Source organism: Mus caroli, unplaced genomic scaffold, assembly GCF_978045245.1.
Source record: "Mus caroli unplaced genomic scaffold, Mus_caroli_1 scaffold_18, whole genome shotgun sequence".
Classification (NCBI taxonomy): domain Eukaryota; kingdom Metazoa; phylum Chordata; class Mammalia; order Rodentia; family Muridae; genus Mus; species Mus caroli.
The window spans coordinates 1102179-1127151 of record NW_028227273.1 but is presented as its reverse complement, the minus strand read 5'-3'; the positions used below and the strand labels follow the sequence as shown (position 1 = coordinate 1127151).

Genomic DNA, 24973 nt, shown 5'->3' with positions numbered 1-24973 from the left:
AGCTAATTTCTTAGCTCCACCTAACCTGCATCAATAGTCCCAGTAATGCAAAGTTTTCATTTTAGTAGTTCTGGTATCTTGTTAATCACAGCTGATCTTCAGACCCAGCTAACCAGAACAACAGAATCTTCACAATCAAAATAACAATGGCCCTGAAAAGAGTCTTTAATTTTCCCTCTGAAGTTTCACAAGCCAGGCCTCCATCTTCTGCACTATTCTCAACATTATCTTCCAAGCTCCTACACAACATCCCACAGAGCTCTTAACACTGAATGGATCTTCTAGCCCAAAGTTCCAAAGTCCTTCCACAGTCCTCCCGTAAACATGGTCAGGTTGTCACAGGAATACCCGACTCATGGTACCAATTTGTCTTAGTCAGAGTTTCTATTCCTGCACAAACATCACGACCAAGAAGCAATTTGCGGAAGAAAGGGTTTATTCAGCTTATACTTCCATACTGCTGTTCATCACCAAAGGAAGTCAGGACTGGAACTCATACAGGTCAGGAAGCAGGAGCTGATGCAGAGACCATGGAAGGATGATCTTTACTGGCTTGCTTCCACTGGATTGCTTAGCTTTCTCTCTTATAGAACCCAAGACTACCAGCCCAGAGATGGTTCTACCGACAAGGGGCCCTTTCCCCTTGATCACTAATTGAGAAAATGCCCCACAGCTACATTTCATGGGGGCATTTCCCCAAATGAAGCTCCTTTCTCAGTGATAACTCCAGCTATGTCAAGTTGACACAAAACCAGCCAGTACAAGGGTACTCACTCCCCCTTCCACTCCACTGTTCAGCATCACCCTACACTGGGGCATCAAACTTCCACAGGACCAAGGTCCCCCTCGCCCATTAATGTCAGACAAGGCCATCCTCTGCTACATATGTATCTGGAGCCATGGATCCCTTCCTGTACACTCATTAGTCTAGTCCCTGGGAACACTCAGTATTATGCCCAGCCAATGTTGTTCTTCCTATCCCTCTGCTCTTCCAGTCCTTGATAATTAGTTTCTTTGAGAATTTCATACTGCCTACCTTCTTTCCTACCAACTTTGTATCTTCTTTTCTCCCTATAACATATCTAGTTCAATTTGTACTATTAAAATATTCTCAAATATGTGCTAAAGCATGGTCAATCTACTAGGGACTATACTTTTTAATAAAAGATGGCTCATCCTCTTCCAGAAACTCTCAATTGCCTGTAATTCCTCAGGTAGAGATGAACTTTCAGGTCCACCTACCATCTCCATATTGTAATTTTTCTGGACCATGTGGTCAATTTATTTTTAATTTTAAAAAGGCCTTTATACTATTTCCATGGTGTAAACACCATTTTAGATTCCTAAAACAGTGTACCATTCTTCTAATTTTAATGCATTCTTACCAATATGTTCTGATTTTAACTATTAAAAATGTAACCACATTTTATATTATGAACAAAATGTAATATATGTTAGATAATACAGAACATAGATAATCAACTATGTAACATATCATAGAGGGTATATTTAATAATATCTCAATGTATATTACAGAATTTTCTAATATGTTTTTCCCTTAGGCTTTTTACTTCTGCATCTGGTTCATGACTGGGAAGGAGCAAAGCCAACTCCACAGTAGATAATATATAAAGCAAAATCAAAAGCTTATGAAGCTCTGATTTTTTGGTCTTAATTTTAAGCATTTTAAGAAAGACATAACATTCCTTGTGATATTTATAATTATTTACGAGTTAAACTGGAAATAGACATTTATGCAAAATTAAATCATTTCATTTATTTCATCAGCACTGAGGTAGCTTCTTCTTCATTGTCTGATCTTCAGACTCAAATAAAAGGCCCAGACAGTCCAAATAATAAATATTTTGTGTGACTTTGAATGGATTCCTGATTTTTGAAAGGCAAGAAATTATGAAAATTAAATTATGTTTAGTTTTGTCTGCAGTGTCATAAATGCCAGAAATTAGCTATGTTAGGAGCAGATGGATATAACAGGAAACAACACATTGAATTTACTGGATGTGAAGCCTTCCAACTGTCTCTTGATTTTCAGAAATGCTGTTACTGCTAAAGAAACTTGAAACATAAATTGGAAATCATGTTTCGTATCTCTTTCACTGTTGTGGGAAGGAAAGGCATGAAGGGTCACTAGAGGTTCTTAAAAACAATTGTCAAATTTTGACTTCCCGAATTAATTTCTTCCTCTTGTCTTATTGGTGTCTTCTTACTCTAAAGCTAGTAGACCATAATGCACCTCAAAAGAAAACAGCATTCCATGATGATATTCTTTGTCTCTTGGGTTTAACAGCTGATGGATTTCCAGAAGTAACTAGTCACATGATTTTCCTGGAGCAGCAGATGGACTATTAAAATGGAACTTGATGAGCATTAATTTCTAAGATAGTTGTTAATTTGCTTACAGTAGTTTTGTGATCCAAAAGACTTTGGCACAGTCTAGACCTAATAGAAACAGAAAGAAGTTTGTCATCTATGTGTTAATGATTGCTGTTTTGGATGGCACCCAGGTCACAGTTTGAATTCTGCCCATTTTACAATACTCTATCATATACTGATAAAGAGATCTTTATAAATACTAATAAGATCATTTTCTCATTCTGACCAGTGGGTAATACTATGTAAAAATAGACATGGACTGCCTAGAATAGTACACTGTTAGGCGATACTAATGTTGAGAAATAACCACTTCAGTTTTAAGGGGGAGGCTACTGCTAAGACTTTACCTTATATTTATTATGTTTCTGTATATTATTTATTAATTAAGTTTGAGCCTGACCACAACATCATTAATAGTTAATTCTTCCTTGGGACCTGTGTGCATTTATGTGATTAATATCTGTGTTTTTGCTCATGGAACCCACAAGTTGCTATTCTGCATTGATTGTGAAGAATGCACAGAGGCTTGTGCCCATTATGAAATTCCCATAAGACATCCACAGTAATCTTCTCCTGAGTGCATCTAACCTCTGATGTTCCATTATGTGAGAAGAGAAAAACAAACTCTCTATCCCCAGTTTGTGACTTTTAAAACAGCACATTTACAGATGTATGGAGCTTTCTTTGTACACTTTCACTATTATTTTTGTATTTATTTTTCTCCCTGAACCAAAGAGATGGTAGTGTAAAAGGGACAAGCTATATGAAGTCTGTTCATCAGTATAAAGAAAAAGAAAATACTCAAGGCATTAGGTTCCTTTTGAAGAGCTAGAGCTTATTTAAAACCTCACTCCATTCATAGCCCAACCACTTCACATAACAAATGCTTTCTGCTCACTCAGGTTTGTGCCTCTGCAGATCAGCAGGGTTCTTTGACTCTTCCAACATTTGCCCCTAGCCTTTAGAATAGTAAGTTAGAACCTTCCTAATGCTGTGACCCTTTAATACAATTCCTCATGTGGTGAGTCTCAACAATAAAATTATCTTATTGCAATTTCATAATTGTAATTTTGCCACTTTTATGAATCTTTTTTAATATATGTTTGTTAGATATTTTCTTCATTTACACTTCAAATGCTATCCCAAAAGTCCCCCATACTCCCCCATTCCCCTACCCACCCACTCCCACTTCTTGTCCCTGGTGTTCCCCTGTACTGGGGCATATAAAGTTTGCAATATCAAGGGGCCTCTCTTCCCAATGATGGCTGACTAGGCCATCTTCTGCTACATATGCTGCTAGGGACACAAGCTCTGGGGATACTGGTTAGTTCATATTGTTGTTCCACCTATAGGGTTGCAGACCCCTTTAGCTCCTTGAGTACTATCTCTAGCTCCTCCATTGGGGGCCCTGTGTTCCATCCAATAGCTGACTGTGAGCATCCACTTCTGTGTTTGCCAGGCACTGGGATCACCTCACAAGAGATAGCTATATAAGGGTCTTAATGTAAATATATGATATTCAGAAAATCTGATGTGACCCCAAAGGGACCTTAACCCATAGGTTGAGAACTACTGCCTTAAAAGAGAGTCTAGGTGGCTGCCTCATTACAGCAGGTACATAGTCTAGAGTGGGAGGTGTGCTCTGTCAACTGATGCTGAAGAATCTGAGCACCTTGCACAGATTCAGCTTTAATGTTACCATCACAGAGCACACTGGCCATTACTAGTCACATGGGTAGACAATGAAGGGAATATGGAGATCTAGAAGAACATTATTTTCTCTATCCCAGATTATATTTTAAGCAAGCAGTATCTTCCCCTACAACTTTCCAATAAATAGACTACATTTTAAAACATTCCACATAAAAATTCTATCCAATCATAGACTCCTATTGAAGGGTAAGATTTCAGTATAATATACAGTCATCTACAATATCTATAGTCTTCTGATGATCCTCTAGGTTCATAGATATGGACTAAAATAACCTACCTTTGTACTTTCTAATGGGAAAAAAATAAGACTCTAATTTGGAGAGAAAAGTAGTCTGGTATAGCAGTGATTTTTTTGTACCAAATCCAAATCCCACTGAACTTGTTATCAAAAATATTCTCACCCAGAGTGGGAAATGACCTTCACTTATTAATGCTTACTTCCTTCAGCCACTTTGAATACAGGTCTCGGAAATATAACCCATTTCCTGTTATGTACAAATGTTTCAGTGCAATTCCTATCCACACAACTCTGTGGTTGTTTTCACTGATGTCCCTCTGTACACATTGCTTCTTTATAAGTATATGTCCCTCTTCATGTCAATCTCTGTTTTGTCTTTGTTTGTGCCAAGAACCATACAAGCAACATACAAGAACATACAGGTCTGTGTGGGACATGCTCTGGACTGAGATGAGAGAGCTTGGAATTTTAAAGGGCAGAAAAGACAATTTGGGAGCCAGAGGTGTTTTTATCATGTCAGCCTTTCGTCAGGTGCCTCTTAGTTCCAAACTGCCTGTAGATGTTCTCAGTACCATGTTGGCTTTCTTGTTAGACAAGTGTTCTTATTGGTATTCTCAATTGGGAGTTGCTCAGCACCTTTGAGGGTGTTTGTTTTACGTCATTACATCTTCATTTCAGACTCTAAAAGCACAAAGTAGAAAAGAAACACTGCATTCATCAGCTGATTCCAGGTAAGTGGCTATAGAGATGAGATTTTTAGGGTCTGTCTTCAGGACCTAAGGGGGACAGTGAGGTTGACTTCATCAGCAGGAGAAGAATTTGACTTGATCCATTGAGGTGGATTGTGCTACTGCCATCAAGAGTGCTGAGAGAAATCTTTGAAAACAAGTATTTAGACAGACAGCTATAGCACAAATCTGATGACTGACGATTAGGGGACCTAGTAAGGGAACTAGCCAGGGTAGCCATTGTCCTAATATGCACCTAGTGATGGCAGTGATCTAAGAGGAACTTCTGTTAAAAAACAAAAGTTTAAAAGATGGGTAAAACATAAATCTGAGAATAATAAGGAGAAAAGGAAGTGAAAAGAAAACATTAGCCCACCCATAAATATGTTCTTCAAGCTAGGCTGACTTGTCTGGCCTCAGTAGGAGAGGATGCTACTAACCTCACAGAGACTTGAAGTGCTAGGTGGGGGGATAACGAAGGGGCCCACCCAATCAAAGGAGCAGTGGAGAGGGAATGCAATAAGGATTATGGGAGGGGCAACTGGGAGGGGCAGTGAGTGGGATATAAAGTGAATAAGTAAAAAAAAAAAAAAAAAAATCAATGAAACCTATCCAGAAAAGGAGGCTTGTTGCTATTTTTCTTAGACCTTCCTAAAGTAAGGATCCTAAAAAGCATATTTGTTCATTTGTTTATTTTTAGAAGGTCAGTAGTGGTCAAAATATCTTTTAAAATAATTAATATAAATGTATATGTGAATATGTATTCAATATATTCACTTAAATACAAACATACTTAAAAACACAAACATGTTATTCTTTTTTAAAAGAAGGGCTGTTGTTCAATAAAAAAGTCATACCCTGGAACAGGAGTAATCATCTTTTAATGTTAACTTATATCCTCACATAATAGTGAGCATGTTGTAGATCCAGAATTAGGAAAAGAATTAAGGAGAAAATAACTGAATCAGAACTGTATGATCATGTATATCTTATCCATTAAAGCCCATTGGAAACTCATGTTAGTTGTCCTGAAGTAAGATTCAGGTCCATTAGCTATCTCTATTTGCTTTATCTCTGTGGTTACATTGATTAACAATACCTTTTGTCTTTTACCATTATTTTGTTCCTTAAAATTTTAGTTTCATGTTGAGCAAAATGAATAATGTCCAATGTAAAGATTTTAGATTACATGAGCACTTACTTGTAAGTAAATTTGATACTAAGTACATTATTTAAAAACAAACAAACCATCACCACCTATAGACAGATAATCTATATTTACATTATATAGCTAAGTAAACAAAATATTTGAATGTTATTGTTTATTGAGATTATAGGGATTTTTTATATTCTCATTGAGAATGGGAAACTTAACAGGGGATCTTTCGGCAACATTTTCTTCAATGACCAGTGAAACGCAAAGGAATCTTAAGGGCTATGATAGGGGTCAGGATTAGGGGAAAGGGAAGAGCTTCGATCTTAGAGGAAAATAGGCCCGGAGATACTAGGAAGAAATATCAAAGACACAACAGAGTCTGCAGCTCCTCACTGGCAGCAGCTTCTCTAGCATTTGGCAGTTTATAATTTGAGTCCCTGTTGGGATTGGTTTTTAACCAATATTCAGCGTTGGCCATCTTAAACCTCAAACTGTTAAGTCAATAATTAGGTCCCTCAGCTGCCTTAAAGCTCAGTATTAAGTCCCTTTTCTAGCCCCCCCCCCCCCTTAGAAGCCAGTTAACCATAGGGACCTGAACTATCTTTTTGTTCTAGGAAACATTCAACGAGTCCCTTGGAAGGGAATAGGTCCCAGATAACTAATGTATATTAGCGTCTGAGACAGACAGACAGATGAACAGAGACAGAGACAAAGACAAAGACACAGAGACAGACATAGAGAGGGATTTAGAAAATTAGGTTTAGAAGTTTGACCTGGAAAAGCTTTTGATAAGCAGAAATTGTGGAACAAAGGAAAGAACAGGAGTAGAGAGTTGAAGGGAAAAAACTTCAGACCATTTTCTACACTTGATCTTAGCCAAAAGGCCGAGAAGTGATTCAGACCATTTTCTGTTTTGTCTAAGAAGATGTGAATCAGTGAGGATTTGGAAATTAAAAGGACTGTATCAAGTCAGGTATGGTTCTTGTCTTGTTGATATGTAGGCCAGATGTAAATGGATAGCCTCATAAGAGTTTTGGGATTGAGGTCAGGAAGACCTAAAGTTTTTAGGTTGGACTTTAGACAAAGCAAAGTAGTGTTTGCTTTTTGTCTAGAAAAGCAGGGTAAATGGAATCCTTCTGCAAGTTCTCACCTGGGATCAGAGAGTAGGTGGAGTGAGAAGCCTGATTTGCAGAAGAGAGAATCTCCTAACTTATGAAAATCAGGGGAAACAGCCAAGGAACATCCAGAGTCTCTGAGAAGGCTCAGGTCTGAGACACCTCCAGACACTGGTCAATCCTCATCTCCTTAGTGAGATTGTGGTGTGTGTGGTCTGGGAGACAAACAGGGAAGGACCTATATTCTGGAGTTTAAATAACACATCAGTAAAAACCCACAATAGGACTTATACTCCTTATGTAGACAAAGACAGCAAACCCCCTAAGGTTTCAGGTTCTCACTAGCAGCTGATCAATCCATGGTAAAGATAGTATTTATCTTCTTATGAATGCTAGTATATCCTCTAATGTTCAACAGAAACATTTTCATTTGTTTTGCAGTATCCTCCAAAGTCATAATTAAAATAACATTATGGCAGTTGTCTGACAATAACTGACAATCTGATGAGAGAAAGTGAATATCATAAAAATAAAAACAGAGGAGTTACCAGAACTCAGAAGCAGTAATGCACCTTATTCATTCTTGTTCATAACTATATACTGTATCTTGATCATATATACCCTATACCCTCTCACTCCACTATCCCAGACCCTTTCCCTGGGATACACATCTTTTTTCCTCTCTCTCAACTTCATGTTCTGTTTCTTTAAAAGCATTTAATTAAGTTCACTTACTTCTGCCCATATGTATGTGGTATACAGTCATTACAGGTACACAGAAACCAAGAGTAGCTACTCCAAGCACACACCCAAAGAAGGAGACTTTCTCTTCCCAAGAAGATCCCCAGTTAGAGGAGGCTTCAAGAGTCCTTCCCTGTGCTGGGCAGTCGTGGTTCACGCCTTTAATCCCAGCACTTGGGAGGCAGAGACAGGCAGATTTCTGAGGTCGAGGCCAGCCTGTTCTGCAAAGTGAGTTCCAGGACAGCCAGGGCTATACAGAGAAACCCTGTCTTGAAAAAAAAAAGAGAGAGAGAGAGAAAAGAAGAAAAAATAAATAAACAAACAAACAAAAACCAAAAAGCAAAAGCAAAAACAAAGAGCCCTTCCCTGTGTATGACTGAATTTTTTTAACTATCTTGATCTTGTGTAAATCTGTTCAGGTATTCCAGTTTTATTTCTTTTACTGTGACTGAACACCCTGATCCAAAAAGCAACTTGGAGGAGAAAGGGGTTTATTTGGCTTACATATATGGAGCATACTCCACCACTGACGGAAGTCAAGGCAATAACTCAAGCAGGAGCAGAAGCAGATACCAAAGACAAATCCTACTTACTGACTTGTTTCCCATATCTCACTCATCTTTTCCTGTATGACACAGGACCACCTGCCCAGAGCTGGCACTCTGCACAGTGGCCTGAACCCTCCCACACTAATCAAAAATCAGCCAATGCTCCTCAGATACACTCAAAGGGGCAGTCTGAAAGAGGCAGTTCTTCAGTGGAGATTCTCTCTGAAATATGTCTAGATTTTAACAAGTTGACAAAACCTAAGCAGCATAAGAGGTAACACAGCTGTTGTGGGTTCATGTGTGCAACAGCCATGTCATATCCAGAGGACAGCATTTCACAGCTCTCCCTGCCCTGCATCCTCTGGCTCTTACATTCTTTCTACCCTTCGGTAAGATTTCCTGAGCTTCTAAGGAAGTTGGCACAGAAGTCCCACCTAAGGCTGGGCACTCATAGCTGCTAATTCTCAGTGCTTTGAAAGCAATGTGTGTCTCTGCACTAACCACTATACAATGCAAGAAGAACCTTCTGTGACAAAGGATAAAGCGGCACAATTTTATGGCTATCAACATAAATATACAGAAGTTAAATTGACAGTATGACAACTGGCATTATAGCCTATAACTGTTTTGTTTTGTTTTTGTTTTGTTAGCTTTTTTTTGGTTTTTCGAGACAGGGTTTCTCTGTATAGCCCGACACCACTGCCCGGCACTTGTTAGCTTTTTAAGACCAGAAAAACACTTGCTAATTCCATTCTGGCTGTCACTTATATTATGGCAATCTATCAAATCACCCAGCACAGTGTAAGTAGCAATGAAAGCGATCAGATAGGAGACAAATGGATCAGGAGAATAAATGTAGGTTAAGAGAATGGATTCAGGATTTTCAACAGCAAAATCAGTCTCTGCATAGCCATGGCTCCTCAACTATGTGGGGAAAGCTTGAGTTATGTTCTCTTATTTCAAGTCTGTGACTGTGTAACTTCAGTGCAAAATAGTTCCACACAGTGGATAAGACCAACTAGAAATAAAGTAGCTTTTGATAGTTTTATGACTTTTCAAAAATTAAAAACATAAAACATTATTTTTATTCAATTGTCACCTTTCACTGTACTTAAGGTTTCCATCAGAATGTTCCTTATTGATTAGATATAGATTACATGGTCAATGATAATTAACAGGATCATTTGTAAGTAGCTCAGAGACTAATTTAAATTTAAATTTGATTTTTGAATTGACATTAGACATTTGATATTTCATGAGGAGATAACACTGCCAGAGTTAATTAATTTATATAAGTTTTGCTGTGGGAAATTATTTCAAATGACCCAAGAATTGCCAGAAATCAATCTACATTGTGCTAGTGCTTCATTCACATAATGATTATCATCCATTTAATACTTAATGGAAATTTATTTTTTAATTAGATATATTCTTTATTTACATTGCAAATTTTATCCCCTTTCCTCATTTCCCCTCCCAAAACACCTTATTCCATATCCTGGCCCATGCTCACTAACTCACCCACTCCTGCTTCCCTGTCCTGGTTCTCCACAACACTGGGGCATGGAGCCTTCACAAGACCAAGGGCCTTTCCTCTAATTGATGTCCCACACGGCGATTCTCTGCTACACATGTGCTTGGAGCCATGAGTCCCTCCATGTGTACCGTTTGGTTGATGGTTTAGTCCCTGGGAGCTCTCGGGGTACTAGTTGGTTCATATTGTAGTTACTCCTAGTGAGCTACAAAGACCTTCAGATCCTTGTGTCCTTTCTCTAGCTCCTCCATTGGGGACCCTGGGCTCAGTCCAATGTATGGCTGTGAGCATCCACATCTGTATTTGTCAGGCACAACCAGAGCCTCTCAGGAGACAGCTATATCAGACTCCTGTCAGCAAGCACTTGTTGGCATCCACAATAGTGTCTGGGTTTGTTAAGTGTATATGGGATGGATCTCCAGGTGGGACAGTCACTGGGTGGCCTTTTATTCAGTTTTTGGCCCAAAATATGTCTCTATTTTCAGTTAGAATCATTTTGTATTTTGCATTTTCTTTGATTGTTGTGTCATGTATTCCATGGTATCTTCTGCACTTGAGAATCTCTTTTATCTCTTGTATTCTGTTGGTGATGCTTGCATCTATGACTCCTGGTCTCTTTCCTACTTTCTCTATCTCCAGATTTGCCTCTCTTTGTGATGTCTTTATTGTTTCTACTTCCATTTTTAGACTCTTCATGGTTTTCTTTAATTCCTTCACCTGTTTGGTTGTGTTTTCCCATGATTCTTTAAGGGAATTTTGTGTTTCTTCTTTAAAGACTTCTACCTGTTTACCTGTGTTCTCCTGTATTTCTTTAAGGGAAATTATTTATGTCCTTCTTAAAATCCTCTTTCAGCATCATGAGATATGATTTTAAATCTGAATCTTGCTTTTCTTGTGTGTTGGGGTATCCATGACTCGCTGTGGTGGGAGTACTGGTTTCTGATGATGCCTAGTATTCTTGGTTTCTGTTGGTAAGATTCTTGCCTTTCGCCATCTGGTAATCTCTGGTGTTAGATGTTCTTGCTGTCTCTGGCTGGAGCTTGTAACTCCTGTAGGTCTATAAGCCTGTGTCAGTACTCCTGGGAAACTAGCTCTCTTCTGGCAAGACCAGTGCACAGAGGGCAATGGAATGGCCCCAACTCCTGGGTGCAGATGGGGACAGGAAGGACCCTGACCCAGCTCCTCTTCTGCTTCTGTGGGCTGTACACTCCTGACTGATCCTGTCTTAGACAGTCACCAGAGAGAAAATAGCAATCTTACCTGAGTCCCAGGGTCCATTAATGGGAATTAAAATCCCCTAAATGTAAATTAAGTATTTGTCATCCCATATATGGCTAGTATGCAGTGCTACTAGCAAACATACAATTGTTAACATGTAATAATAAGCTATACAAAAACTTGTAGTTAAATAGCATAAATGTAAATATTTTCAATCACAGGAAGGGTGTTAGCAGGCAGCTGTGTCATCTACTTCAAAGATCTAGCTTTTAAGCACTATAGATTTTCCTTTCAAGTGGCTGACCACAAATGAGCTAATGGCTGGTGTGGAGGGATTTTGTGTGTGTGTGTGTGTGTGTGTGTGTGTGTGTGTACTGCTCAGAAATGAACCCACAATTTTATGCATGCTCATCTTCAACCTATGTTTGATTTTAGGTATGGTTGTGATAACAGCTCCAAATGACCCTAACTTATTGGTTAAGTTAACTTATGCTTTGTTTCAGAAATGTTTATTATTTAATTATTTGCTAAGGACTGTAGGTCTTAGTTTCCTTGAACTCTTCAAAACACTTGGATATTTTCTGCGCTTTGAAAATAATTTTAATACTTCTTTTATGCAATATAGCTTTCTTTCTTCTTTACAACAAGCTATAGAACATTTTACTGGTGATCATGTGTGTTCTTGAATGCTGTTAAATTTCCTCTATCCTCAGTATTTGGAAATCTGAAACAGGAGGATTTTGAGTTTGAGACAAGCCTAGCTACATCTAGGTAAGATCTAGGCCATCCTCGACTATATAACATGACATTATGAAAGACTAGAGAGACAGAGTAGAGAAAGGGAGAAACTGACAGAGTGAAAAACAAAGAAAAAATATGAATGAATGAGACTGATAAGTTTTGTTGTTACCAGCAAACTTAAAAAAATTATTTTTGTTTTAATAAGTCAAAGATGAATAAAAATCTAAGACCCATCTTTTTTAATGGAATAAATTTTTATTAGATTTTTTTATTTACATTTCAAATGTTATCACCTTTCCTAGTTTTCCCTCTGAAAATCCCCTATCTCCTCACCCATTCCCCTGCTCCCCAAACCACCCACTTCTATTCCTGGTCCTGGCATTCCCATATACTGGGGCATAGAACCTTCACAGGACAAAGGACCTCTCCTCCCATTGATGACCGACTAGGCCATCCTCTGCTACATACATAGCTAGAGCCACAAGTTCCACCATGTGTTTTCTTTGATTGGTGGTATAGTTCCAAGGAGCTCTGGGGGGTACTGGTTAGTTCATATTGATGTTCCTCCTATGGGGATTCAGTGCCCTTCAACTCCCTGGGTATGTCTCTGGCTCCTTCATTGGGGACCTTGTGCTCCGGCCAGTGGATGACTGTGAGCATCCACTTCTGTATTTGCCAGACACTGGCATAGCCTCACACGAGACAGCTGTATCAGGGTCCCTTCAGCAAAATCTTGCTGGCATATGCAATAATGTCTGGGTTTGGTGGCTGATTATGGGATGGATCCCCGGGTGGGGTAGTCTCTGGATAGCCCATCCTTTTGTCTTAGCTCCAAACTTTGTCTCTTTAACTCCTTCCATGGGTATTTTGTTCCCTATTCTAAGGAGAAATGAAGTATCCATACGTTGGTCTTCCTTCTTCTTGATTTTCTTGTGTTTTGCAAATTGTATCTTGGGTATTCTAAGTTTCTGGGCTAATATCCACTTATCAGTGAGTGCATATCTAGTGACTTCTTTTGTGACTGGGTTACCACACTAAGGATGATATCCTCCAGATCCATCCATTTGCCTAGGAATTTCATAAATTCATTGTTTTTAATAGCTGAGTAGTACTCCATCGTGTAAATGTACCACATTTTCTGTATCCATTCCTCTGTTGAGGGACATCTGGGTTCTTTCCAGCTTCTGGCTATTATAAATAAGGCTGCTATGAACATTGTGGAGCATGTGTCCTTATTACCAGTTGGAACATCTGGGTATATACCAAGGAGAGGTATTGATGGATTTTCTGGTAGTACTATGTCCAGTTTTCTGAGGAACCTCCAGACTGACTTCCAGAGTGGTTGTACAAGATTGTAATCCCACCATCAATGGAGGAGTGTTCCTCTTTCTCCATATCCTTGCCAGAATCTGCTGTCACCTGAAGTTTTGATTTTAGCCATTCTGACTGGTGTGAGGTGGAATCTCAAGGTTGTTTTGATTTGCATTTCCCTGATGATTAAGGATGTTGAACATTTTTTTCAGGTGCTTCTCAGCCATTCAGTATTCCTCAGTTGAGAATTCTTTGTTTAGCTCTGTACCTCATTTTTTAACAGGGTTATTTGATTTTCTGGAGTCCCGTTTCTTGAGTTCTTTGTATATATTGGATATTAGTCCCCTATCTGATTTGGGACTGTTAAAGATCCTTTCCCAATCTGTTGGTGGCCTTTTTGTCTTATTGACAGTGTCTTTTGTCTTACAGAAGCTTTGCAATTTTATGAGGTCCCATTTGTCAATTCTCAACCTTACAGCACAAGCCATTGCTGTTCTGTTCAGGAATTTTTCCCTGTGCCCATATCTTCGAGGCTTTCCTGCACTTTCTCCTCTATAAGTTTTAGTGTCTCTGGTCTTATGTGGAGTTCTGTGATCCACTTAGACTTGAACTTTGTACAAGTAGATAAGAACATATCAATTTGCAGTCTTCTACATGATAAACTCCAGTTGTGCCAGCACCATTTGTTGAAAATGCTGTCTTTTTCCATTGGATGGTTTTAGCTCCTTTGTCAAAGATCAAGTGACCATAGGTATGTGGGTTCATTTCTGGGTCTTCAAATTTATTCCACTGATCTATCTAAGACCCATCTTAAGACCATCAATCTAAAGGATTTTGCTGCTTTCAGAAATGAGTTCTGGTATACAAAACCAACCAATGTGGAAATAAAGACTGAAGAATTTTATATTGATTGTAGATCTGAGAAAAATTCTTTGATCTTTAATTTCTTCCAGCCTAGCAGATATGCATTATTTTACATTTGAGTTTTGTTCCTGAGCATGTGTTTAGCAATACTAACATGTTTTGGAATCTTTTTTAAAGAAAGGATTTATTTTTATATTATAAGTGAGTGTTTGCCTACATACATGTATGTGAACCACGTGAGTACTGGTGTCCATAAAAGCTGGAAAAGGGCACTGGCTACCTTGGAACAGTAGTAGTAATGATTGTGAACCCTCATGTGGGCACTGAGAACCAACCCTAGTTATCTGAAAGAGCAGCATGTGTTCTTACCTGATGAGATATTTCTCCAGCCCCATGTTTGAATTTTTTTAGCTGAAACCTACTTCTCTATAAATAAGCCTAATTACAAAACATGAAACCAAAGGTATAAAAAGCCAAGTACTTATTTCTCTCATGATTAATCTCTCATCTAATATTTTGAGGAAATAATTGATATTTATAAAGCAATATGACCTTATAAAAACACATTTTTATTCAACTCTATTCCTTACAGAGTTGACTCTTTTTTGGCCATTTCCTCATAAAGACATGTTAAAACAATTAAGATCTTAGATAGATGCATTTTAGTTGTTTAAATCAAAAGGTAATAAAAGAGTTGCCTGGAGATTATATTGGGGACACCTCAGAATTCTAGTGGTGGCTCATTGCTGAGAACCAGCACAGGAGCAAGGAATACCAACAGTATTCTACAATGTTGTTCTGTGGTGAACAATAGGTATTTTTCCATTGAAGACAATGATCTATGTGCATTAAATTTCACAGTGAACTTCCATTGCTGTAAAAGCTATGGAACAAACTAACCAACAAATATTTGAGTAAGAGGGTTGTAAACCTGCAGTACTTTACACAGAATATCAGTGGCAAACTACATCAACCCAATTCCCACAGGGCCAACAGTGGCCCAGATTCTTTAACATGGAAAGTAAAACACATCCAGATACAGACTCAGCAGTTTAGATGCTTGTAAAAGCAAAGGACATGATTAAAGCAGATAACAAGTTACATGAGTTAGAACTAAGTGTTATGATTATCCCTCTTTTCTCACATATTTGCATTTACATACAAGCACAAATGTATTTTGTTCCTTTATGTGGTCTTCAGTATTGAAAATCTTAGATTGCAATGTTTAATTTACAGGATAGGGATGAGAGAATCAGATATCATCCACAGACTTTACTACCTCTTCTGGGACAAAAAGGCAAATGTAACTTCTGTGTAATTCAAAGCTGTTATGTCACATTTACTAGGACTTTTGGGTTGCCTCTACTTGGAGATCATGGCTTATGGAGAGATACAGAGCAGAAGCATCACTTTGAAAAGTAAGGGCCTTTGCTGATAAATTTTATGTACAATTGGGGATGGTATATAGTGGCTGGTTATTAGGTCAAAAACAACAACTCAGGTGATGTTGTGAAGGTTTCTTTTAGATGTTATGAACATTTACCTGCAGTTGATTTTATCCTAAGCAAATCACTCTATGTGATATGGCTGACCCCTTCCAGTCTATCAAAAGCTTCCTAAGGACAGATGAGTGTCTTTATCAAGACTGCAACACAAATATTCTGCAGAATTTTCCAACATGGTAGCCGAAATTGAATACTTGAAATTCCAGATTAAATCAACCAAATTTCCAGCCCCTAGGAGGAAATATTTTAATTCAGAGGAAACTGCTACACAACAATAATAATAATAAATAAGGCATATATCACTTTGTATATTCTGGAACACTTCATAAATAAAAAAATGCTCAATACAAATGCAAGTTGCCTAATATTATACAAATTTACTGTGACTTTAGTTTAAGATTTCTCACATAAGCCACTGGTAAAGCTATCAAAAAAACAAACTGAAATTACCACAAGAAAAATTCATAGTCTTTACCTCATATTTAGAAAGTTTGAAAACACATAGTTTAGAATATATATTGTAAAAACTATAAAATGTACTTAGTATTTTATCACTCAATTTTTAAAGTTATCCATAAGTTATATTTGAATATCTCCCTAATGACTTCCTGTATACTTCTCCAGGAGATATTTCTGACTTGATTCTACCTCACCACATTAAAGCAAGTCACATCAACATGTTTACACAATAATACAGTCTATTAAATATATGAGAGTACGATGTCTAAGAAAGAAGCTAACATATTATAATTAAAACATATTTTGCTAAGGATTGCACATGATTCTAGGGAGTTGTAAATTACTTGCTGTAGGAGTATCTTCTTTCAATGTGAATGGCAGCAGACTGACCAAGGTTGATGAGGTGGTTGTGGCAATATAGTATACATTAATGGATTTTTTCTTTTTTATTTCATAAGACATTTCCTGTTTCTGCTTTGTCAGTTAAGTTATATGCAATACTTTCAGTCTTTAGTTACCATGCAAACAATCTTCATAGCATGTTCATATGGAATAAATTTCATTTCAAGATGTGGCTATCCTTGCTTATCCTTAAAAATCATGTATTGTTACTGCTTGGGTAGAGGCACCATATCCCTATTCATCGTAGAGGACATGCTGCACTCAAAGCAGCTGAGCAATTGAGAACCCTCTGTACTCAGAGCAGTTTAGGATCCACTGAACATAGAAAAGTTGAAGATTATCTGCATTCAGTGCAGTTGAACAACAGCTTGACTGTTCTACTGAAGACCAAATAGTCTGAAGGCCTCACAGGAGATCTACTACAGCCAGTGCAAGAGATCATCAACTTTTCTACCCCAGTGAAGAGCCCCCAGTTGGAAGGCCTTACAGGTAGTCTGATACAGACAGCTCTGCAAGCCTACCAGGAGACCTGAAGCAACCCAGGGACAAAAGAGGCAGACTCCAGACAGTCACCCAGACCAACAAATACCAAGGATATCCAGATGGCAAAAGGCAAGTGCAATACCATAACAACAGAAGCCAAAATATGTGGGCATCATCAGAATCCACTATATAAACAGACTCAAAGAAAAAATATCACATGATCATCTCCTTAGATGCAGAAAAAGCATTTGACAAAATACAACGCCCCTTCATGTTAAAGGTATTGGAGAGAACAGAAATTCAAGGCCCATACCTAAACATAATAAAAGCAATTTACCGCAAACCAACAGCCAATATCGAATTAAATGGAGACATACTTGAAGCATTCCCACTGAAATTGGGGACAATACAAGGCTGTTCACTCTCCCTGAATCTATTCAGTATAGTACTCCAAGTGTTAACTAGAACAATAAGACAACAAAAAGAGATTTAGGGGATACAAATTTGTAGAGAAGAAATAAAGGTATCACTATTTGCAGATATATATGGTATGATATGATAGTATAAATAAGCAACCCCAAAAATTTTATCAGAGAACTTCTCCAGCTGATAAACAACTTCAGCAAAGTGGCCAGATATAAAATTAACTCAAGTAAATCCGTAGTCTTCCTTTATACAAACTATAAACAGGCTGAGAAATAAACTAGGAAAACAACTCCCTTCACAATAGCCACAAATAATATAAAATATCTTGGGGTACCTCTAACCAAACAAGTGAAAGACCTGTATGAAAATAACTTCAAGTCTCTCAAGGAAGATATCAAAGATGTCAGAAATTGGAGAGATCTCCCATACTTACGGATTGGCAGAATTAACATAGTAAAAAGGGCCATCCTACCAACTATAGATTCAATGCAATTCCAATCAAAATCCCAACACAATTCTTCAAAGACATGAAAAGAACAATTCTCAAATACATCTGGAAAGGGAAAAAACCCAGAATAGCAAAAACAATTCATAACAATAAAAGAACAGCTGGAGGAATTACCATCACTGACCTCAAGCTTTCCTACAAAGCAATAGTGATAAAAACTGCAAGGTATTGATACAGAGACAGACACATTGATCAATGGAATGGAATTGAAGACCCAGAAATAAAGCCACACACTTACAGTCACTTGATCTTTGACAAAGATGCCAAAAATATACAATGGAAAAAAGAAGCATCTTCAACAAATGGTGCTGGACTAGCTGGCTGGCTGTATGTAGAAGAATGAAAATAGACCCATTTTTGTCACCTTGTACAAAGCTCAAGTCCAAGTGGATCAAGGACCACAACATAAAACCTGATACACTGAATCTAATAGAAGAGCAATTGGGAAAGAGCCTTGAACTCATTGGCACAGGGGGAAATTTCTTAACAGAACTACAATGGCTCATGCTCTAAGAGAAAGAATTGATAAATGGGACCTTATGAAATTGGAAATCAAAGGACAAAAGCAAAGGACAAAGTCAATAAGACAAATCTGGGGAGGTGAGAGACTCCCCAGGACTCAAAGAGAGGGACCTTATATGAAATGCCTGACAGGAGGGAGCGAGAACTTATAGAGCTCACCTCCTGCAGGAAGACTGTCATCAAGTGAGGGATGGGGTTGCCATTCCGCAGTCACACCTCTGACCCATATTTGTTCCTGTCTGATAGAATTACAGGGATGGAAATGGAGAGGATCTTGAGGGAAAGAATGTCCAGTGACAGGCCCAAAGTGGGATCCAGCTCAATGGGAGGTCCCAATGTCTGACACTATTACAAAGGCTATGGAGTGCTCACAAAACGGGACCTATCGTGACTGCCCCCGAAAAGATCCAACAAGCAGCTGAAAGAGTCAAATGCAGATATTTGCACTCAACCAATGGACAGAAGCAGCTGACCCCTGTTATTGAATTAGGGAAGGCTGAAAGAAGCTGAGAAGGGTGATCCTGTAGGCGTACCTGCAGTCTCAGTTAATCTTTGTCTCCTGAGATCTTTCAAACAGGCAGTGTACATCAGTTGATATGAGATCTCCGACACCACATACAGTAGAGGACTGCCAGGTCTGTGTTCATTCAGAGATGATTCAGCTAACCCTCAAGAGACTGGGGGCTTCAAGGAGTTGGGGTCTGATGGGGTGGAAGTTGGGGACATCCATGTGGAGAGAGGGATGTTGGGAGGAGGTATGGGATATGGAATAGTTCGAGGGTGAATGAAGGGGGAATATAATATGGAGTGTAAAAAATAAATTAATTCATTTTTAAAAAGAAAGAAAAAAAGAATCATGCAGTGACTTAGTCGTGTCAGCATTCTCCACATCCACAATGTAAATCTGGATTTCCTGTAGATACCTTCATCAGTCACATAAGCTGGACTTTCTAGATCAGCTGTTGCAGTTTCTATACCAACACTGTCTGCTTCTTCTTCAGTTTCTTGTTAGAGAAATGGATGTTTTCCTTAAATAGCATAGACCAAATTCTGTTAGATTCACAGTATTTCCCCTGCAGCTTCCTGACCCATCTTGGTCTTCACATAACTAAAGAGAAGGCCTTGCTTCAGAGTATTCTTTGTTAAGGGAGTGGTGCCTTAAAGGTCTGGTGTGATCTTCTAATAAGACTGTTTAATTTTCTAATCACTTGGTTATTTCCTGAGTAGCACTTCTACTTTTGTTCAAGTATCCCCACACCTCAATTTCTTTGGCATATCCAAATAAATTTAAAACTATTATAATGTAGAAATCCTCTCTCTCTCTCTCTCTCTCTATATATATATATATATATATATATATATATATATATATATATGTGTGTGTGTGAGCTCCCACACCCTCATTACATTAAACATACTACCAGGTATTAGTGCAAGTATTCAGTAAATATTAGCTGAATGATCCAGTGAGACCATCACAGGTAATGTCAAAAGCTGTTTTTCTACAATGCATTGGCAGTAATGAGACAGAGACCGGAAAGACAGCACAGTGATTCTGGAAACAACTTTCTTTGCTTCATATCTAAATTGAGATGCTTAGTGTCCTTTCCAGTTAACTCTGTTGAAGAAGATAATTTTCACATGTGCTCCTTAGAATTGAATTTCTTGTTTATATTATAATTTTGATATTGGCCAAACAAATGACTTAAGAGGAGAACATAAATGTGGTTAGAAGAAATACATTTCTATATTTATTGACTGGTCATTTTGCCCATTAATCTGTGTTCTGAGAATACCAAAGCAGCTGAAACAGGTAAGGAGTTTCAAGAAGCTCACAGAGCAATGAAAAAGGCATATCCTACTACACAATTGCTTTCAAACAACATTAAATTGAATAGAAGGTAAAATAACTCCAGCTAGAAAACTGTTAAGGATTTGGGTATATACTGTGATGGTTTAAATGAGAAATGCTCCCATTTGCTCTGATGTTTTAGTAACTGGCCCCTCATTAGTGTTGCTTGGGGATAAGGTTTGACTTTGCAGGAGGGAGTAAATCACTAGAGGCAGGTCTTGAGTTTAAAAGCAGTGGTTCTCAACCTGCCTAATGCTGTGACCCTTTAAATTAAAAAATTAATCTAATTTAATACAGTTCTCATGTTATGGTGACCACAAACCATAGAATTATTTTGTTGCTACTTATTAACTGTAATGTTGTTACTATTAAGAATTATAATGTAAATATCTGTATTTTCTACAGTGAGATTTTGAGTTACTTTTTTACAAAAAGCATTTATGTGAATATGTTTTTGTTTAATCCCAGGTGTGGGACAAGAGGCTGCCTCACAGAAGGTGATTATGAGTTGCAATCATGTTGAGTGAAAGTGTCATTCAACCCCTAAATTGGTCATGACCAACAGATTTTAAACCAATGGTTTAAAACTCTACATACTCTTTCTCCAATTTGCTGCCTCTGTTTAATGCTTGTGATAAAGATGTGAGCTCTGGGAATACTGGGAATCCTGTTCTTGCTACCATGCCTGCTGTTATGTTTCCAACCATGACTGACTCTTACCCTTCTGGAAATATAGATCCAAATAAACTTACCCTTCCATAAGTTGCTTTGGTCATGGAATCATAGCCTTAAGCAAAAGTTTGCTGCAGTGTATGAATCCTGAACACTGGAGACTGCAAGCATCATAAGCTGCCTTTCAAGGAATGCTTATTAAGGGTTTAGGAATTTTGACAAGCAGGTTCTAAACACAGTCATTATTAAAGTTAAAGTACATAAATCTACCCCAAATTTTAGAGACACAGAATAGTATTTCTTGCCACTTACCACTTATTAATTATTTGACATATTCAGTTCTTTGTACTTTTGAGGTTGGGTGCAATCTTTATACCTGTGTCACTGAAGTGCCACTGACAGTGTGACATGAGCACACTCTGCTGCAGATCCATGTTCCTTGGTGTCACAACACAATGAAAGTTAACCAAAGTTAAAAAAAAAGTTAACTAAGGAAAGAAGATTTAAACACTGATGATATTAACACTACAAATAAATGCTCTAATTTTCACTTGACTTATGAGCTCTATGTCCTTATATTGCTATATTACACTTAACTATTGTATAAACAGGGGAAATGTACTAGTAAATTGTAATAAAATCAAAATATACACTGTGTTTTTAGATGTTGCATTGAAATAGAAAAAATAAAAGGATAAAATTCTCTTCTCACAGTCTGAGCATGTTTGTTCTACTTTCACCATATTAGTAAAAACAGAGTGTTCAGCTGTATTTAAATTTAAATTGCATCAACATTAATCCATCACATGCAATTATACAATGGTTGCAGATATAATAGTTCAACAAAAATGTTTACAATGAATTACTGAATCATAAATGTTAGGTGGTGCATGGGGAAGGAATTAGGAAAGAAATTTAACAAAAATAAATGCAAGCATTTTAGGAAAACCAAAGGCTATTTTGGAATTTAGCATAAATATTACTATGCAATGGATCTTATCTCTTTATGTAAATTGTGTTCTATTAAGTCCTTACTATTAAAAAATAGAGTAAACTTATATGTGCATATGTTTTGATAACACGTTTTTAAAAGAACCATAGGAAAACACATATCAGTAAAAGTGATTGATAGAAGAACATAGAAGTTACAAAAGCAAACACATTCAGTTATATTTATTTCTGACTTTTCTTCCTACTATAATTATTTGGCATTATTTTCCAGTTGTCCAGGGCATTTTCACAATGAATAACCAAAAAATATATACATGTAGATATACTCTACATATTAGTGTATGTTAATTATAATTAACAGACAGCAATATTGTGTGAATGCCACAGACAAATATATGGAGTATTCCTAGCTCCCCAGGAAGTACCTTGGTGGTACTTCTTTCTAAAAATAGTTGGCTACTATTTTTCATCTGTCCTAGGTTGGCTGGAATTGTCCTTGAAATGCATATAAAGAATAATTCATTCAAACAGAAGTCTGGTTTTCATAAGATATATACCCATGTTATAATTTCATCAGTAATTCACTTTTTATTATTGCACAAAAAATTAAACCCAAACAAAACTATTATTTGCCTCAGTGTCAAGGACATTAAAGATGAGGAGGGATCATAGTCCTATAAAAGGCACCATGACCTGAAGACAGCAAACTGTAAATTTGGCATATCATATTTAAGTGCTTATGTATGAAATCATCCCTAAAACCATTGTAACAGTAGCATAGATTAACTATTATTGTTTGCTACTATAAAATTTTGACAAGTATTTGAATGGATAGAGACAACAAAAAATTATTATCAGTAACTTTGAGTATAAACTTGGCAACACCTAGTTTTAACATATAACTATAAGAAACAGAAAAGGCCTTACATAGTTGTATGTACTTTTAAAAAGCAGTATATTTATCTTGTTTTATTTTTGAGATTATAGAATCATCAATTCATTTCTCCCTTCCCTTTCTTCCCTCCAAATACTCCCATGAATTCCTCCCAACTCTCCTTTCAAATTCATGGCTTCTTTTTTCACTATTATTGGACATACACACACACATATGTATATATACATATATACATATGTAAACGCATACATACATATACAAACACACACAAATACTGATGCATATTTCTAGATATATCTGTTCAGGTCACATGTCACATGTGTGTATGTTTTCAGGACTGACCATTTGGCACAGGATAACCAATTGATGTACTTTTCCTTAGAAAGGTATGCTTCTCCCACTCTTGGATTTCCTCAGTTGCCTGTAGTACTTTGTGTAGGATTAAGACCTTGTAGACTCCCCCCACCCCACTCCACTTTGGCTTGTCCATTATTGCTGTTCTTGTTATTCATATTTGAAAAGTCATGTTGGTAAGACTATGGCTGTAGTTTCTAATATTATTAGGAGTCACAAATTCACAGCCAACTTCCTAATCCTCTGGCTCTTACAATCTTTCTGCCTCCTCTTCTGCAATGTCCTATAAGCCTTAGATGTAGATGTAGCCTTAGAGACTGTTCTCTTAAAAGTCTGCATATTGGTTTGTGGTGTTCTCTAGTGGTCTCTACATGTTACAAAGAAAAGTGGCCTTGATGAGGGGTGAAGAATATAATTTATCTGTAGGTGTAAGTACAAATGTTTGTAGAATGTTGCTAGGGATTATACTGGTTTAGTAAAGTCATGGTTATAGATTATCTCCCATTAACTATGACTCTCACTAGCATGTTACTAGATTACTAAATCTAGGTTTCTAGTACCAGGCATAGTCTCTATCTTGGACCTTAAGTCCAATTAGAGAGCTGTTGGTTATTACAAAGTTGTGTGTGCCTATACTGCACCTTTAGTTTTATTGTGTCAAACTCCACCTTTAAAAAAAACCTCATTTTCATGATCAGATTACTTGTATCCTGCTGTTCCTCCTCTCTATTGCTTACCAGTCCTCCTGTACTGGTAGCTTAAAGCCACATTTTATCCTATCTATCTATCTATATATATATATATATATATATATATATATATATATATATTTTTTTTTTTTGCTTCATCCATTTAACTGCAAAATCCGTGATTTTATTTTTCTTTACAACTTAATAGTATTCCTAGGTATATATGTACTGAGGTTTTATTATCCACTTGTCTCTTGTAGAACTTGTCTATTTCTTAGGTATTGTGAATAAAGCATCAATGAACATTGCTGAACAAGCATCTGTGGAGTAGGATATTGATCAGCAATGGTATAGGTAGGTAACATTGGAGATTAAATTTTAGCTTTTAGAGAATTCTCCACAATGATTACTTTCTGAACATATATATATATATATATATATATATATATATATATATATATAGTTACACTGTATTTATGTTCATCACAAAAGCATAGCAAGCAGAACATAGACAAGAAGAAAATCTTTAAGATAACTGGAAAGTTATATATTTGACATTTAATAATTTCCTAGAACTTCACTGCCCACAGTCTCTCCTTCATCCTGTTTCTCTCCTCTATAAACATTGCTTAGCTTTCCTTATTGTGCAGTCCAAATTGAATTTGCCTTTTCTGTGTTCAATTCATGTTATTTCTCTCTTGACACTTTCCCATCTCTCCCATAGGTTCACATTAATATCAATGGAAACACAACCCTGATTTGCCATCACTTAGGCTTAATTAGCCAATATTCATTAATTCTCTCTTACTGCCTATGCACCTACCTAATCATTCCCAAAACAAGGATTATTTATACTTTCCAGAATTTCAGTCATCATGTCTACTTCTAGTATCACAACTGCTTTTTAGCTCTTTCTTGTGTTTTATACACTGATTTTAACTTCCCTTATGATAT

At 37.2% G+C, this 24973-nt stretch overlaps 1 pseudogene; it reads right to left on the bottom strand.

Annotated features, from left to right (window-relative positions):
- Positions 1-6983: 6983 nt before the first annotated feature.
- Positions 6984-7125, bottom strand: LOC147000344 (U2 spliceosomal RNA; annotated as a pseudogene).
- Positions 7126-24973: the final 17848 nt, after the last annotated feature.